The sequence below is a fragment of the Xenopus laevis genome, chromosome 1S (assembly GCF_017654675.1).
Source record: "Xenopus laevis strain J_2021 chromosome 1S, Xenopus_laevis_v10.1, whole genome shotgun sequence".
NCBI lineage: Eukaryota > Metazoa > Chordata > Amphibia > Anura > Pipidae > Xenopus > Xenopus laevis.
In genome coordinates this window covers 15,044,784-15,055,810 of record NC_054372.1, presented here as the reverse complement: position 1 = coordinate 15,055,810, position 11,027 = coordinate 15,044,784, and the positions used below count along the sequence as shown (strand labels likewise).

Sequence of the window (11,027 nt, the reverse complement as noted above, 5' to 3'; positions counted from 1 at the left end):
TTTTTTCTACTTTTTAACAAATATTTTTGGTCTGATCTGCATGTGGGTTCCAGAGTGCCCTATACCTTCTATTGTTCTGTACATTACAACTACACCTGGCTAAGAACATAGTTTAGTTGCTACTCGGATGTGTATCTACAGGAGTTCTGTGAGCACCCACTGGTGCCAACACCAACACATAAGGTGAAGAATTAAACACAGTGTGACCCATGGAATGTAACCTTATTATTTGCTTCAGTTGCATCTCAGCCTTTATGAATTTGAGGGATTTTTGGATCTATTCATTTAATTTTTTTCTTACAAAATATAGAAGAGAACATTGTGCAACTGCACTGAGGCCAAGAGAAATGTCTCTGTGAATAAGGTTCCCTTTTGTTTTTGTACTCTGACGAGCTAAAGCAAGGTCACCATGGACTTCTATTGTTGCAGGTTATAGTCAACTTTTTTCTCCTTTGTTGAGTTGATGTTCTCAGCCGCGTTTTTAATTAAATTACAAAAGCTAATTGAATTGCATCATATTTAATTTAAAAACAAATTATAATTTATAATTCAAAATTAAAGTAAATTAGAGTAAACCCATGAAGTAACTGGAAGGAAACTGGAGATTAAACCAGGTGGAAAACAACAGATGCTGGGGAACCATAAAAGATTGGTTCTGCTAGGTACATATTACATATTTTTCCTATTCCTAAAGGTTTGTCATTTTCTCTTTACCTCTCCATCAGCTTTGGCAATAGGTGAGTTTAATTTTAAAATGAAGTCTGGAGGAGCAATAACATCCACCAAAGTCACGGCATCGTTTTTAAGCTGTTTAAAGAAGAGAAGAGAAGTTGGAAGGGGCTCTACCTTTCCTTGGTAACATAAGAAAACACAGCGACTGGATATGGTAACTAGACATCACAACAGAGTAACACGAGCAGGCACACGGGTGGAAATGCATTTATAATGACCACAATTGTGTTTTATTGTCTTGGAGTAACAATCGCTCATAAACAGATATATTCCAGATGCAAAGTGCAGGATTAGAAGGTTCCAATATCCATTTTAGCCAAATAATATAACGGAGATCTAGTGGTGAGGTGGATTTAAGGGAGGACTACCACTGCTATCTGTATTTTTTAATAATTTGCATTTTTGAAGCTCGTACATGTCTTTCACAAATCACTAAATTGAAATGCTCCCCTAAAGTTTAACAGATGGCATCAGATGGCTGGGATAAAATAGTTTAGAACGGTCCAAATGGATTACCTGCCAGGGGAAGTTTGATGTCCACTACTTCCCCATAGTGATGGGCGAATTTATTCGCCAGGCGCGAATTCGCGACGAATTTGCGCGTTTCGCCACCAGCGAATAAATTCGAATTCGCCGTTTCGCGAATTTCACGCAAAATTCGCGAATTTTTCGGCGAAGCGAAACGGCGCAAATTCGCCCATCACTACTTCCCCACTCCCATTTAAAGGAGAAGGAAAGTTTGAAATTAAGTAAGCTTTATCAGAAATATATATATATATATATATATATATATATATATATATATATATATATATATATATATATATATATATATATATATATATATATATATATATATATATATATATATATAAATACCAGTAAACCCTCAAAGTACTGCTGCTCTGAGTCCTCTGTCAAAAGAAACACCACATTTCTTTCCTTCTATTGTGTACTCATGTGTACTTTGACTTCTTACTTCGATTAGAATATAAAAAAAACTTGGAATATCGAAATTTATCATGTACTGTCTCTTTTAAACTTCGACCATTAACCTCTAAAAACCTGCCGAATTGCTGTTTCAGCCTATGGGGGACCTCCTAGAACTTATATACAGTAGAGTCAATTGGTGGACTGAAAAATAGAAGTCTTTTTTTGAAAATACTTTGAATCGAATTCGATCTTACTTCGATTCGAACGATCGAATACAGCCTATTCACCCACAAAAAAACAAATAAATTGCGGTTGGTCTTATTTTATTCGAATTTCGAAGTTATGGGAGCTAAAAAAAAATCTCCCATTACTTCGAAATTTGACCCTTAATAAATCTGCCCCTGTAACGAAGTCTCACCCTGGTGGTCTAGTGGGGGGAAGGCAGGGACGCCTGCCGCCCCCTCGACGGGGACGCCCGTCGCGCCGCGCCGATCCTCTTCTTGTGCCGGCTCTCTCCTAGTGCGTGCACTTCCGGATTTAAAGGCGCATGCGCGCTGACGTAATGACGTCAGCGCGCAATGGCGCCAAATTCAAAAGTATTAAAGGGGCATTCCCACAGTTTGTCATTGCCCGTGATAGGATTTGTTCCTGGTGCTTTAGCTGTTGCTATTCTGCATAAATCTGATCCTGATTATCTGTTTTGACCCTTGCCTGCCTGTTTGACTATTCTGATCTCTGGAACCTGACCCTTGCCTGAAACCGACCTTGACTCTGCTTAATCCTCCTGTTTGACGTCTGGTTTGACCTCTGCCTGTTAATTGACTCCGATTCTGCCTCAACCCATCTGATTGATCACCTGGTTTTGACCCTTTGCCTTCCTGACGATTCTGATATCCGCCTGCCTCGATCCAGCCTGTCTGACCATCCGCTTGCCTTGACCTTTTGTACCGTGACCTTCGGCCTAAAGACTCTGCTAAACAGCCGTGCCCCTTTGCCAGCCAGAACATCTTGCCTTGCACCCCTTGTTAAGTCCAGGTGGCACCCAAGTAAGCTGAGGGCTCCTCCCGAAGCCCAACGGTGGTCACACTACTGGTGAAGCCGAGCCCAGACCAGGGTGCTTGGCATTTGTTCTGGTATCGGGTGCCGGCCGTGACAGCCCCATAGGGTTATAGCTTGTACTATTGTGGCTAATCTATTGTCGATATACTGCTTCGGTAGCTTTACTTTTCCTTTAAGCATTAATCTTTATCAATTCTGATTCACCTTTTCATGATCTCATGTAAATCTCTATTAATTGGCCTTCTCTTCCAAAGATGGTCACCACTCAAGTCCATAATATATAAGCAAGCATAAATAGCCATGGTTCAACCACTCTGCCTCCTCCATATCACTGTGCCAGTCACTACATTTTTCCTTTCAGGAAATAATTCAAATACTTCAAATTAATGACCCTCAAATTCAAAGAAGTTCGCAACTCTGCTCCACTCTACATCTGAGAACTTATCTCCAAGTCCTCACCAAACCGCATGTTATGCTCTTTAAACTAGGGATGCACCAAATCAACTATTTTGGATTCGGCCGAACCCCTGAATCCCTTGCGAAATATTCGGGCGAATACAGAACCAAATCCTAATTTGCATATGCAAATTATGTGTGGGAAGGGGAAAATATCTTTTACTTCCTTGTTTTGTGACAAAAAGTCAAGCGATTTTCCTCCCCGTCGCTAATATGTATATACAAATTAGGATTCCGATTCGGTTTGGCCGGGCAGAAGGATTCTGAATCCAAATCCTGCTGAAAAAAAGCAGAATCCTGGCCGAATACCGAACCGAATCCTGGATTCAGTGCATCCCTACTTTTAACGTTCTACTCTTAAAAGCATTACCTCTTCACATTCAACCATTCAAAACTTCATTCAATTTTCTCCCACGTTCCATCTATCCCAACAGAGCAGCTTTCTAGCCTGGAATTCCTTCTGTATCCACTACATACCACTGTAACCTGCTTTCTCACTCCTGATATTTACCATTCCTAGAATTGCGGAAAAAGAATAGGAAGAAGAATGGAAGTTTTGGGGCTACAAAAACGTAAATACAGTGGGGTGCATATTAAGCAGAGTCTAATGCAATATTGGTGGTCCTTGCACTGGTTGCAATTTAAAGCAAATTAATGTGTACCACCATGTCATCACCTGGGACTGCAATGAGAGTCAACTGTGTGAAATGGGAGACACAAATGGGCATCTCTGCATATGAATTAGGTTATAAGGGGTGGTTCATTGATTTTCATGTCATGTTATACATAGTTTGGAATATAAATAGAAACAGCACAGCATTTTCAGTCAATGCTTACTGACTAGATGGTGATGGGGTGAGTGTTCAGCCCCTATGCACTAAGCAGAGCAATCTTGGCCAGAGAAAGAAAATTTCATGCCGGTAAATGCAATTTATGGCCCATAATGATGGGAGAATTTCTCTCGTTTAGCTTCGACTAAATTTTTTTCGAAATTCCTGCGAAATGGCAAAATTTTTTATGAAACTCGAAAATTGACGCCCACGTCAATTTTGACGCCGACGTTAAATTCAATGGGCATCCGAATAGTGTCGACGCACGCCGATTTCGATACGACCGACTTTTCGGAAGCGCATCTAAAAATTTTTGCATCGGCCAAATTTATTCGCCCTTAATAAATGGCCACCATATAAGAGACAACTTGCAGGCAGTTTATGAGCATCCATATGCATACCCACAAATCATTGCTGAGTCGTACGAGGAGTGGTCATCCAAATATATACAGATATGGGATCTGTTATCCATAATGCCCAGGACCTGGGGTTATCTGGATTATGAATCTTTCCTTAATTTTCCTTAATTTATATTCATACCTTAAATTTGCTAGAAAATCATGTAAATATTAAATAAACCCAATAGGCTGCTTTTCCCTCCAATAAGGATGAATTATCTCTTAGTTGGGATCAAGTACAAGGTAATGTTTTATTATTACAGAGAAAAAGGAAATCATTAAAAAATATTTGGATTATTTGGATAAAATGGAGTCTATGAATTATGGAAATATCCTTTATCTGGAAAACCTCTGGTCCTAAGAATTCTGTATAACAGGTCCCATACCTGCAATATGAAATCCCATTAAATGAATATCCTTTCCATAACGTTTTATATAGGGGATTTTTCTGGATCCAATTTTGTGTGAAATAAAACTGATTGCAACTCCCTTTGGCACAGGGCAATTTAGTAAGATTAAGAAAACTGATTGGACCAACATGGAATCAGAAGGAAAACAAAGAATGTTTTTTCAATCTGATTTCGTCAGCCTCTTCTCTCTGATTGTCACAGAGGTTATATGAAATAACAATTCATGGAATGGAATGAGATGCTGATTTTTTTACAATTTCTTCCCCCTTCTGTAGTCAATATAAATTTGAAAAAAAAAAAAAATGGACTGAGAGCCACATTGGTGTAAACAAGGCCCTATGTTCTCCATCTAAAGGTGGCAATACACGGGTAGTGATGGGTGAATTTATTCGCCAGGGGAATTTCCACGTTTTGCCACTGAAGAATAAATTTGTGAATTTGCTGCAAAAATTAGCTGGTGGCGAAAAAACTTTGACACTGGAGGCCGTGCGACAATTTAGACATTAACAACCATTAACGGACGCCCATTGATTTTAATGGCGTTCCAATGTTGCTGACATCGAAGTTGTTGCCGGCGTCAAAGTTGTCACCGACGTCAAAGTTGTCGCCGGTGTCAGAGTTGTTGCCGGCGTCAATTTTGATGTCGGCGTCAGTTCTGACGCCAGCGAATTGTCGCCCGTGTCAAAATTTGCGTTTCACTAATTCAGAAATTTGCCCATCACTGTACACGGGCAGAATAAAGCTGCTGATATCGGTCCTTTATACCGATTTGGCAGTTTATCTGCAGTGTGTGGGGGCTCCTGACGGGTCCGATATCAGGCCAAAAATCGGCAAGTTTGATTTTTTTATTCGATCCAGGACCGCATTGGCTAGTGGATGAGGTCCTGCGGCCCGTTAGCGCCCATTCGCAGCATAGTAATCCGATTGTTCAGCCCTAGGGCCGAATGTTTGGATTAACCCATTAGTGGGCATAATGGGTAAAGATTCGCTTGCCAAATAAGCGGATCTAATAGTGTATGGCCATGTTAACTTGGAGAAATCTGATGAGATTTTCAGCCCTTTAATTGGTCATGTTATTTATATGTAGGCTGGAATGATCCAACATGGTTAAAACAGAAACTCCATGAATAGAAGCTTAAAATAGATGAAAAAAAAATAATTGTAACAATATATATTGTTTAAAACACAGACCCCTCTGGGAAAAGACTTGTTATTATTCTGGGACTTAAAGAGACAAAACAGAGCCCCGGAGGCACCAGAGAGACTTCATTTATCACCTTGTGGTTTGGCTGGGACTCGAGTACACCTGGCCGCCCATTCAGACACATAATAGTGCCGACCTGTGACTCACATACTAATGCTGAATGTCAGAAATTCTCAGCAAATGTTACTTATAAACTGCCCGACAAACGTTGTTTAATCTCGAGTATTGAGCTTTTCTATTTAGAATCTTTGTGACAGAGCAGGATCAAGCGCCGTCATTTGCCAGAAAAGACAAACCATCACATGACTAATGGGAAACATAGAGGTACGTTTTTCAGAACTAAAACAGTTTTCTTTAAAAACGACTACTTTACCCAATATTTGTGTTTTTTTAACAAAGTATCCCTTTGAGGTTGTGATTGTGTGAGTCACAATTCTGTGTAGCAACTTTATCTGCTTTGACTAAACAATTCTCTGCAATGCCGTGTGCACTGAACAATATGTACAGGGACCTGGGCTTTTCCGGATAACGGACCTTTCCATAATTTGGATCTTCATACTTAGGGGCAGATTTATCAAGGGTCGAAGTGAAAATTCGAATGAAAAAAATTCAAATTTCGAGCTATTTTTTTTGTGTACTTCGAGTAGGGAATAGTCCAAATTCGATTTGAATTTGAAAAAAATTAAAAAATTCAAATATCGAAATATATCACGTACAGGTATTGGACCTATTATCCGGAATTATCGGGATCTTGGGATTTCCAGATAACGGGTCTTTCCGTAATTTGGATCTTCACACCTTAAGACTACTAGAAAATCATATAAACATTAAGGGGCAGATTCATTAAGGGTCGAATTTCGAAGTTAAAAATACTTCGAAATTCGACCCTCGAATTGAAATCGAATTGAAAAGGATTTAGCGCTAATCCTGCGATCGATCGATCGAAGGATTTTTCGTTCGATCGAACGATTAAATCCTTCGAATCGAACGATTTGAACGATTTTAATCCAACGATTGAAGGAAAATCCTTCGATCAAAAAAAGGTTAGCAAACCTATGGGGACCTTCCCCATAGGCTAACATTGACTTCGCTAGGTTTTATCTGCCGAAGTAGGGGGTCGAAGTTTTTTTAAAGGGAAAGTACTTCGACTATCGAATGGTCGAATAGTCGAACGATTTTTACTTCGATTCGTTCGATTTCGTTCGAATTCGAACGAATTTAACCAATTCGATGGTCGAAGTACCCAAAAAATACTTCGAAATTCGAATTTTTTTCATTCGAATCCTTCACTCGAAGTTAGTGAATCTGCCCCTAAATAAACCCAATAGGCTGGTTTTGCTTCCAATAAGGATTAATTATATCTTAGTTGGGATCAAGTACAAGCTACTGTTTTCTTACTACAGCGAAAAAGAAAATCTTTTTAAAATTTTTGATTATTTGATTATAATGGAGTCGGCTTTTCCATAATTCAGAACTTTCTGGATAACGGGTTTCCGGATAACGGCTCCCATACCTGTACTGTCTCTTTAAAAATTCGACTTCGACCATTTGCCATCTAAAACCTGCCGAATTGCTGTTTTAGCCTATGGGGGACCTCCTAGAACCTATGTGGAGTCAATTGGTGGACTTTTGAAAAAACTTTGATTCAAATTCGATCCAATGCGATTCGAATTTCAACGAAAATGGCCTATTCACCCACAAATACAACTTCGATTTTTTAAATAAATTTCGGTTGGTTTTTTTTTATTCGAATTTCGAAAGTCTTTTTATTCGAAATTCGACCCATAAATCGGGCCTTTAAAGTTAAGTCTACATTACAGGCCATACCTGTATTTATAAAGGTAATGTTTATTCTCTGCGGGAAGCTGTAATCTGCTATTAACAGCAAAATAAATATATATAAACAGCAAAACTGATTTCCTACATGGCCATCCTAGATTCAAAACATATGGAAAAACTAGTTATGGGATCCATTATCCGGAAACCCGTTATCCAGAAAGCTCCAAATTACAAAAAGGCCGTCTCCCAGTACCTTGTACTTGAGCCAAAGAAGAAATAATTAATCCTTATTGGAGGCAAAACCAGCCTATTGGCTTTATTTAATGGTTACTAGCAGACATAAGGTATGGAGATCCAAATTACGGAAAGTCAATTATGCATTTTTAAAGAATTCTGGCCCATTACTATACATGGAGACTTTTTTATTTAAGTTTGAATTTTAGGGTTTGGAGACCACAACTAAACTCACAAATTTTATAACCACGACTGTCATTGAATGTATTAAAAGATCCAATTATAAAAAGAACAAATGGGAAAAAAGTGTTGAACGATGAGCGAAAACCTCGAAAAAAAAATTAAAATTTTTAGACAATTCTAGTAAAACAAAATCTTAAAGTCCGAACTGATTTTAAGTGGTCCAATAGGTTCAGCACAGCTCCCATTGACTTCTATCCTCAACAACTTTTACTTGGCGAAGTATATAATATATGCTATAACACACTATGAATTTTGCCTAATGTAGTGGTTGGTGGTGCATATGACTTACCTGTGCACAGAGTTCCAGGATAGCGTCGTGCAGGATCCTTCCTGCCCTAAGTAGTACCCACCTGGAAGACCAATTAAATATAACTAGTGATGGGTGAATAAATTCGGCTGGCATGAATTTGAGGCGAATTTCCATGTTTCGCCACCGGCTAATCAATTCGCGAAGCTCCTGAGAAAATTCGCCGGGATCTACAAATTTTGGATGCGAGTCCAAAAAGTCACTCGCATCAAAATCACCACTCATCAACCCTATTCAGACGCCCATTGACTTTAACGCAACGTGAAAATTGACGTGAGCGTGAAAATTGACGCTGGCGTCAAAATTGATGCGGGTGTCAATTTTCGAGTTTCTCAAATTTTTCACAAATTTTCTGTCAGTTGGCAAATTCCGTGGGAAATTTGAGAATTTTTCAGCAAAGTGAAACGGGAGAAATTCGCCCATCACTAAAAATACCTACTGTTTGAGGCAAATAGACATTACTCTTTAATTCTGGGGATTCTGCACATAATAGTATAAAACCACCTTAAGGGTCACACTTAAAGGGATACTGTCATGGGAAAAATGTTTTTTTTTTTTCAAAATGTATCAGTTAATAGTGGTGCTCCAGCAGAATTCTGCACTGAAATCAGTTTCTCAAAAGAGTAAACATTTTTTTTTACATTTAATTTTGAAATCTGACATGGGGATAGACATATTGCTATTTTCCCATCTGCCCCCAGTCATGTGACTTGTGCTCTGATAAACTTCAGTCACTCTTTACTGCTGTACTGCAAGGTGGAGTGATAACCCCCCCCAGCAACCCATCAGCAGAACAATGGGAAGGTAACCAAATAGCAACTCCCTAACACAAGAAAACAGCTCTAAGAACAGCACTCAACAGTAAAATCCAGGTCCCACTGCGACTCCTTCAGTTACATTGAGTAGGAGAAACAACAGCCTGCCAGAAAGCAGTTCCATCCTAAAGTGCTGGCTCTTTCTGAAAGCACATGACCAGGCAAAATGATCTGAGATGCACCTACTCACCAATATTACAACTAAAAAAAATACACTTTATATTGTAGAGTGAATTATTTGCTGTGTAATTTAGAAATAAAAACTACACCATAAAAAATCATGACAGAATCCCTTTAAGGACTGCATGACCCATATCTACATATGATTGTTGACCTGCATATTTTAGCATTTCCCAGACACCCTCCCACTGTCACTCGAAAGCATGTCTGGCTGGGCATCACAAAACACAAATACCTTGGTAAGAACTGAAAAAGTAACATTTGGGTAGGGAAGTAGACATTAGTCACACACATTTGGGCAGACAGAATAATGAACAGAACTCACCTTGATAGAGGACTGCCAAATGTTTAGTCAGTGACCACAGAGCATACAATGCACACAGCTTCTTCAGGACTGGTTTTAAAGTGGTGGGTGTGTTGATATCATGGGTATATTAATGGAATCTCTCTAGTACAGCATGCTCAAGGCTAAGGAGCGACAATTATACACCTAAAAAAGAAAAATGTTTTTTGGAACAATGAGCTGCATTAACACCGGGATGTTTTGAACTTTGGGGGAACTTTGGGGAGGGGGTACATTTGTATCCAAAAAAGTTTATCAGTCATAAGGAGATGGAATGGAATCGAATGGCAGGACAAAGCCAATTAAGACAACTTCAAATAAGCAGTACCATGGGAATAGAAGTACAGGACAGTCAATAGAAATATGACCGCTCAAGACTCACCCCACCACGGCATGTCCCTTCCATCAGCTCTGTAAACTCAGTGTGCTCCGCCAACAGAGTTCCGGCTGTAATATGGATCCAAGTAAGCAGTACAGGCGGCACTCCGGATGAATATGAGGAGGTTTATTGTTGCATATCAAGGTAACAACATTGCCTTACGGGTTTCGGGAAAACATTCCCTTAATCATGCCTATTTTGGATTTTTACGATTGAGTGCTGTTCTTAGATCTACCAGGAAGCTGCTATCTGGTTACCTTCAAATTGCTCTGTTGATGGGCTGCTGGGGGGAGAAGGAAGGAGGGTGAGATCACTCTAACTTGCAGTACAGAAGTGAAGAGTGACTGAAGTTTATCAAAGCACAAGTCACATGACTGCAGCCACCTGGGAAACTGACAATATGTCTAGCCCCATGTCAAATCTCAAAATTAAATATAAAAAAAACAGTTTGCTCTTTTGAAAAATGGATTTCAGTGCAGAAGTCTGCTGGAGCAGCGCTATTAACTGATGCCTTTTGAAAAACCCATGACAGTGTCCCCGAAACAGCCCCCCATTAAGAAACACTGCAATATTCTGGCAAGAGCTTCCTGATAAAAACCAAAAAATGGCGTTACATAGATGACAACTTTCAGACAAGCCCATTTACAGGTGAATATCTACATTAAGGTCAAGAGGATGAGGGAACAGCCCAAGAGATAAATTATCACCTTGTGAAATAAAACAAA

General features: G+C 39.4%; 1 long non-coding RNA gene across 1 annotated transcript; it reads right to left on the bottom strand.

Annotated features, from left to right (window-relative positions):
• Positions 1 to 285: 285 nt before the first annotated feature.
• On the bottom strand, positions 286 to 9,934 carry LOC121398322. The gene is made up of 3 exons (XR_005964249.1): positions 9,906 to 9,934; positions 8,568 to 8,628; positions 286 to 807 (listed from the first exon to the last, which is right to left on the bottom strand). It is a non-coding gene; the product is annotated as an uncharacterized LOC121398322 (long non-coding RNA).
• Positions 9,935 to 11,027: the final 1,093 nt, after the last annotated feature.